Consider the following 7,500-nt stretch of genomic DNA (forward strand, 5'->3'; position numbering starts at 1 on the left):
TTTTATACAGGAGCAATAAAAGATTACATTGGGGACAGATAAGGCAATCACTGAATCAGAAGTGTTTAGATTCAAGATGTAAAAGATGTCAATAAATCTTAGAAATAGCTTACAGAGCAATTAATTGAACTTGGTCTGAAAATACACCTTCTTGTGATTGGAATTTTGCCCAGTTTTATTCTAAATTCACTCTCCTTTTGCGTTCATTAAAAAGAACATCAAAGTAGAAAGCAGAACTTATCAACAAGAAATTAGATACGAAAATCCCACTTAATTCTATGATCCCTTGTTTCGCAAAAGGAGTGTGAGTTATGGTAAAAAAAAGGTCTTTTGGAAGGGATAGAATACCTCAGGACCCCTCTTAAGCATGAAAACAAGCCTCTCTTTGACTAATCTTGAACTTCAATTGATTTATTATGGGTAATTCAGGTCAGACTTTAGTGTGACCCAAATTACCAGGAATATTTCAGGTCAAGCTCAAGATTAGTGGAAAAGAGGCTTGTTTTCATGTTTGTTAGGGGTCCTGAAGCACTTACATGTAGTGCATTCAGTCTATCGCTTCCAAGTCTTTTCTTTTTACAATGTATTAATGTTGTCGTTATTATATTGAAAATTGCACTATGTTTGAAGAACACAACAGTGCATGTACTCAGTTTTGCTGTATGCTGTTCAATAAAAATTCATACACAAAAGAATAAATTGTGCAGCATTTCTTTGTACATGTAAGGTAGCATTAGAGGGGATAATAATTTGTGGACAGACTGGCAATGACAACAGATAAAGACCTCAAGGGAAACTAAAGTGATTACATTAATAGTGAACAAGGGTTGAAGTTATTGGGAGTTGACTGTAATTTGCAGATAATGACACCAAAAGACAGCATCATTGTTGGATTTGTAAAAATATTGCTAGATGTGCGAATTTACTATTGAGAAGCCTGCAAGATTTGCTTCTTTTTGCAGTTACTGGAGCACACATTATGTAAAACAAAACAACTCCAAATAAAGACTAATTCCAAGTGACCAAAAATACAACTTGCTTTCCTGTACCTACAGAAAGCCCCCAAAATTTATAAGTTTATCGTTGGTAATCTTGCAATATATTGCCCAAGATCCCTAAAGGATCTTGTAAGATCAGGAAAAAGATTCTTGGAAGATCTTAGCCCTACAACAGCTTACACTATCTTGTAACAGTCTTAAAAAAGAATCTTGTAAGATCAATGTAACATTCTTAAAAAAAGATTTTTAAAAGATTGTGTAAGAATCTTGTAAGATCTTAGATAGAATCTTACAGGATTCTTACAAGATCTTATCTAAGAACTTGTCTAAGATCTTATAAGATTCCTACAAGATTCTCATAAGATCTTGTAAGAATCTTGTCAAGAATCATACAAGATCTTGTAAGAATCTTAATTAAGAAACACAGTAAGATCTTATTAAGAAACTTATTAAGAATCTTAGTAAGATCTTAATAAGATTTCCACCTGGGCAACTTACTAGGGCCTAGGTAAGCAGGTTCAGACTTTGCAAAAATTTAAAGCTGAATGGATGGGCCAAGATAACAGTAGTGTTGATAGTTCCAAATATATACACCACAGTAAAACTACAAAAAACAGGTACATGTACCTGTGGCTGTGTTTTCCTAACGATTAACCATTTCTCCTTGACTTAAACCAAGGCTTCAATGAATGGGTGCCCAGCTATTATAGTTTGCTTCAGCAAGTAAACGAACACTCACTGATAAATGTACCGGTATATGGCAGATCTTTCGAAGGTAACATGAATCTTTGCTGCTGATGTGCGATGCACGACTTTCAGTTTCTGCACCTTTGCTTACTAACTTGTCTAGTAAAACACACCAAGCTCACCTTTCACATCTCCACATTCACTGCACGACTTCTGAAACTTTCTATGGCAAGAAAATTTATGTTGCATGGGTCAGGCAACTATGTTGATCGATGAGGAAAACTACTTCATGTAAGAAAAGATCAGAGTGAAACGGCTGCTCCTCTTTACTGATTGGCTACAACAAATTTTTTGTGGCCAATCAAAAGCAGGGAATTTGAACGCTTCTAGAACTGGTTCACTAAGAGTAAGTGCCAACGGGCTTTTCCCATTCTTGCAGTAAACTTTCACCCCAAACATTCTATCGTCCTGACTAGCTGCCCCTGTGTCTCAGAGGACGAGTTTGCATTTGCCTGTGTCTGATCAAATGAAATTATTGAACTCTAATCTGCAGTTCAGCACACAACAAAGTCACTTTTCCTGCACTCCACTAATTAAATATATGACTCATGTTGAGCCAGAAGTCACCAATTACTAAAAAGTTATGGGGACACATGGTTGATAAGAAAAGACACCTTTAAAACTCACCCTTAATTTCCTTCTTAGATGATGCGATTATCCTTCACATTGTTAAGAGCTTTTTCATTTATATTACAGCTTCTCCTGATTGAATCCTTCAAGGCAAAGAAAAAGACATATTTTCAGAAAAGTGAAATCAACTTGGAAGTGTACTCTCAACTTACAAAAATATATAGAGGATATTACACGTTAGCGAAAAGATATGAATTTTATGTTCGAGTCGCAAGAACAATATGCTCTTGCCACTTGAATGTATAAAATTCATATGTTCAAGCTAATGCATAATTTCTTTTTATTATATAGACAGTAGTGTTTTACTCACCATTTTTCTTTCACACCAAGCACAAACCTTATCACAAATTCTTTTTCACTTGAAAGGAACTCATTGAATAATTTTAAGTTATATGAAGTTTTATTCTTGGTGTTAGCATTTCCTTGTTTCTCAGAGAAGGATTTTACGGCAGCTTCACAGAACTTCACAATCTATCGTTCGCCATTTTCACTGACTGTTTTCACAAACAACCATGCAAAGGCGGGCAATGATGTCATCAATATCGTGACTAGTGAATTTTATGCGTGGTGTATTTTCCAGTAAAACACTCCTGTCTATGTAATAAATAACACCATAGACCTTATTCCAAAATGGCGTCATTTAAATATTCTTTTGTTTTTATTCAAATTAGCCCTTGATAACTCATTCTTGAGCTGAAAATTCAAAAGAACATTTTGCCTTGAACGAGGCATCAAGGTCTAATTTGAATGAAAACAAAAGAATATCTAAATGGCAGCCATTTTGGAATAAGGTGTATAAGCTTCCATGCCCAACAGCAAAAAGTGTGATAAGAAAACAAATCCAGTTTACATACTACAGGGCCACATATCGAGACCCGTGAAGTACTGGCTCGTTTGGCTCGGTTGCTGAATATGGCCCTGAATTCTACAGTTTAGCCTTGGAGGCACTCCAGCAACAAGTAAAAATATCAAATGAAGTTATAAAGAAACCATATTTAACGTCGATAACTTGTAACAGTATTTCAACTGACAAACCTGAGGTTGACAGTGAACTCATTTTACTTACATTTGTACCCTCTCCAGCAGTTCTCTGTTTTATGGGAAAAGACCTTTTCATGGTTTCTGGTGCCATATTGGCTGGGGAGCAAACACGGCTTAATTTATAGTGAATGTATGGGAATTTTTCCAACTTTTAACCATAATAAATCCTTTAAGGTCTGACAATTGTGGATAGCAAGAATACCTCTCAAGAAGCACTTCCATTGCAATCAGTGTAAAATGCAGACTGCAGACTGAGGGTAAAATGCAGACTGAAGACCAGGAGTAAAATGCAGACTCAGGATAAAAAAAAAACATTAATAATAAAAAACATGAGGATCAAATCCTGGGACACAGGGATATGGGCATTCCCGCGTTTTCGGTATCCCCGTACCCAAAACGCTAGTGATGTGTACCGAGGATGCCCAAAACACTGATTGCTTCAATGCAGCTTTCAAGCACTTGACTGGGGGCGAGGAGTGGGGCTGCCAATCACAAATTTTTCAGCTGAATAGTGCAGAGACATGTGATAATTTTATAGTCGAACAGTTTTTCCGGGCTTACTGCACCGAAAGAAACCCACTGGCAATAAAAAATTCACTCAAAAAGGGAGGGAAACAGGAACTCGTAACCACATGATGCCACTGTTAAACAACACTTCAAACATTTGCTTAGCTGTCAACTAAAACTTTATTCAGTTGAGGAATGCCTCAAAGAAAACGAAAGCAAACGACACAAAACGAAAGAAAACAAAGGACAAAACCTGACCAACAAACTGCATTAAGGTTTGTATTAAATTACCAGGTGATCTAGTGACGTAATTTGGAGGACCAGGAAGAAAAATTTTAACACCGTATCCCACAACCGCGCGCGGCCTTAGGTGTTGTTTCCAAACTCCCTGCAGTATTGCCATCGCCAAAACTCAACAGATCATTACGTGTCTACCACATTTTCCTGTTACTGAATGAACATTCAAGTAGACCCGACAAGACCTAACTTCGCCTCTGTTGAATTAGAAAATAAGGCCACGCGCAGTTGTGGGATATGGCGTTAAAATTGTTCTCCCCAGTCCTCCGAATTACATCACCAGATCACCTGGATGCATGACATTTGAAGCCCGAACTTAACCCCGAGACTGTTACAAGATATGGTCATCACGCAATAAACACGCCGAGTGCACAGAGGTGGATATGTTCACACATAGGGGATACTAGACTCTACCCAATGGCATATTGCAACATTGTATAGTCATTAATATAGTATAGAGCGAGTTTCAATTGAGTGTCGTAAAACCAAAACCAAAGTAATTACTTTGGCCAATCAAAAAGGACGAAGACAATCTGGTAAACCAATCAAAACTCTAAGTAATTACAAGTAGCCGACACAAAGCGCGGGAAAGTGTGCACGCGCGAGCCACGATTGGTTTTGGTTTCACTTCTGATTGGTTGAAAAAATGGCGCGAGATCTTTGAACCAATCACTGAGTGAAGTAAATGCAAAACCAAAGCAATTCGCTAATTACTTTCGACACTCAATTGAAAACCACTCTATAGCTATAATATGTATCCAAACATATCTTTATTTTCTACATTTGTATGTGCTTTTCAAATTGGCGCAGACTATCGGTTATTTGAAAAAAATTGCCGATATTTTTTGTGCATCTGGAATGACATTTGAGGGTGTTGAAGGTCACACACTTTGGTCAACTGGAAGAAATTGACAACCAGTTATGTCCACTTCAGAAATTATTTCTTTGGAAACGCATAACAAACAAATTGCAATGTGGGCCATCATATGGCCCTACGTAAGAAATGCCCGTGGATAGAAACAATGAATGATGCGATCATATCTCAGACACTCAACACTGACAAGATAAAATTCATCACAACCACGAGCAAGAGCATGCATTGGCAAATAATTCTGGGTTGTGCAAGAACTTTTTCGCATATTTTCTCAAAATCGCTTTGTCTTGCCTGCAGGATAAACCAGGAGTTTCAAGTAATGGAAAAAGTTTCTATAATTTATTTGCAAATGCTTTTCAATTTTCCACGGAAATGTTGATAGTTAACGGAGGGGATGCCCAGAACGCTAGGAATCTGGGCATCCCAGGAGGGTTAATTATTTACTCTTTATTTATTCCTTTTTTATTAACATTTTATTTTTACCCTCAGTCTGCATTTTTCCCCTGGTCTGCAGTCTGCGTTTTACTCTGACTGCTTCCATTGAGATTATTTTCATGAAAGATGACGATCAGAATCAAGCTGTAGCGACCGTAAACAAAATTTGTAGATTTCATATAAACCCTTGTAAACAGAATTATGCGAGTTCCTGAGAAATATGAAGCGACATGAGGAGATTTCTAATACCGAATTTGCAGACGTTGTGCCTTGTGAAATGATCTAATTTTTCCTTTCAGTGAATAATATTAATAAAATGAATAAAATGTTTAAACATTTTTGAAATCTGCCTTTTTGCAGCGGAGTTATAGAGGTTTGAGTTCGCCCAAAAATCTCACACATTCACTCTAATTTAAGCCCCGTTTGGCCTCCAACCAAGATGGCGTCAGAAACCGTGAAAAGGTCGATTTAAAGCTAACGACTAGGGACCACTAAAGCCGCGCACGAACCCCCTGTGCCATCCATGCTCCTTTAAAAGGTCAAGATAAAGAGCATGAACAAGCTCAAATATATTTCCCATTCAGATTAACTAAAAAATATGGGAGAATAGTGAAATATTTTCCCATGTCGGCGCCGCACTGTGCAAAAACAAATTTCGGATTCTGTTGACTTACACTGTTCATAAACATGTTCGTCCTTCTTCGTTTGCGTCTCAATAAAATCATCTAACAGTGAATCCAGAGGAACAAAACGGGGAGCCGAAGGCATGTTTTCCACACTCAAACATCAATTAGGCCACAGGTACCCCAAGCTCGATATATGAGCATATATCTATATATAGAGGGAGCAAACCGGTTCCTCAAAAACTAACAGGAATGGCCGTAAATCGGCTCAAAGACCACACAGGACGGAAAAAACACTTAACTAAAGTAAGGTAAGACGATTTTTATTTAAATCGTTACATTTTCACAGGTCACAGAAACAATCGTTATTTTCCCCATACAAATCCTTAAATATGCAAATCGCTCGAGTCACGTAACAATGCAAAGGTCATCATATAAACAGCTGCTCATATATCGAGCTTGGGGTACCTGTGATTAAGTAGCTAATCGCCTCGCTGTTCGTACCCAGAGTCCTTGGGCCTTTACTCGACCTTTTAGTCAGCGCGCAGTCACCTGGAGACACTCTGGGTACGAGTGGACAAATCCGAAGTCGGGGCCCGTTTCTCGAATTTCGGGCCCGAAACGTCATTTATGAAACTGCCAACCACTTGTTTTGGAAAGCTGATCTTTTAACATGTTTTTAAGGTAACGAAAAGAGAAAGGACTGTGAAGTTTGACGACTTAAATCCTCTCCGTTCTTGAAATACAAACGGAACTGTGACACCCGAAAACGGCCCGTAAATTTGCGGGACTCCCCGGTCTCTTCTCAAAACAAGACGCCTATAAGGGCGTATCTGTGGGATGCACAAACAGTTAACACAAATTGTCCAGTTACAGTGAACTACAACTACGGGTAAACTCTGGAAAATGGCGAGAGACTACCACATAGATAAATCTGTAATTTAACTAGAAGTTATTTATTGTAAAAATAGTTGTTAAGCCTTTAAGACCCGAGGGGGCTAACAGATGATTTGAAAGTTAAACAAACTCTTTAGAATGGGCATACTTATCTTGAGTGAGTTCGTGCACTTTACTATCTTGCTGCCATAAACAATATTTATTATTATCATCGTCCGCTAAAAACTTTTGCTTGTCATATCGCTTGTCTGATGACAATGTCAATTACAAGCATTAACCTATAATATGAAACCGTTACATCATTTGATTTCACACAATCAGTACATCCCAAATAATACATCCAGGCGTCTTGTTCTAAGTTTAAATGATTGTAAAATCACTACCGTTCGCGGTCTGTAACTTCCATCTAATAGTGGATTGTGCTCCTATAGTGGCATATTATGTTACTAGC

At 37.8% G+C, this 7,500-nt stretch overlaps 1 pseudogene; it reads right to left on the reverse strand.

The window, feature by feature from the left end:
- Positions 1-6,325, reverse strand: part of LOC138057982 (uncharacterized) — a 74,196-nt pseudogene extending 67,871 nt beyond the window's left edge.
- Between the last annotated feature and the right edge of the window lie 1,175 nt (positions 6,326-7,500).

Source organism: Montipora capricornis, chromosome 7 (assembly GCF_036669925.1).
Source record: "Montipora capricornis isolate CH-2021 chromosome 7, ASM3666992v2, whole genome shotgun sequence".
Classification (NCBI taxonomy): Eukaryota; Metazoa; Cnidaria; class Anthozoa; order Scleractinia; family Acroporidae; genus Montipora; species Montipora capricornis.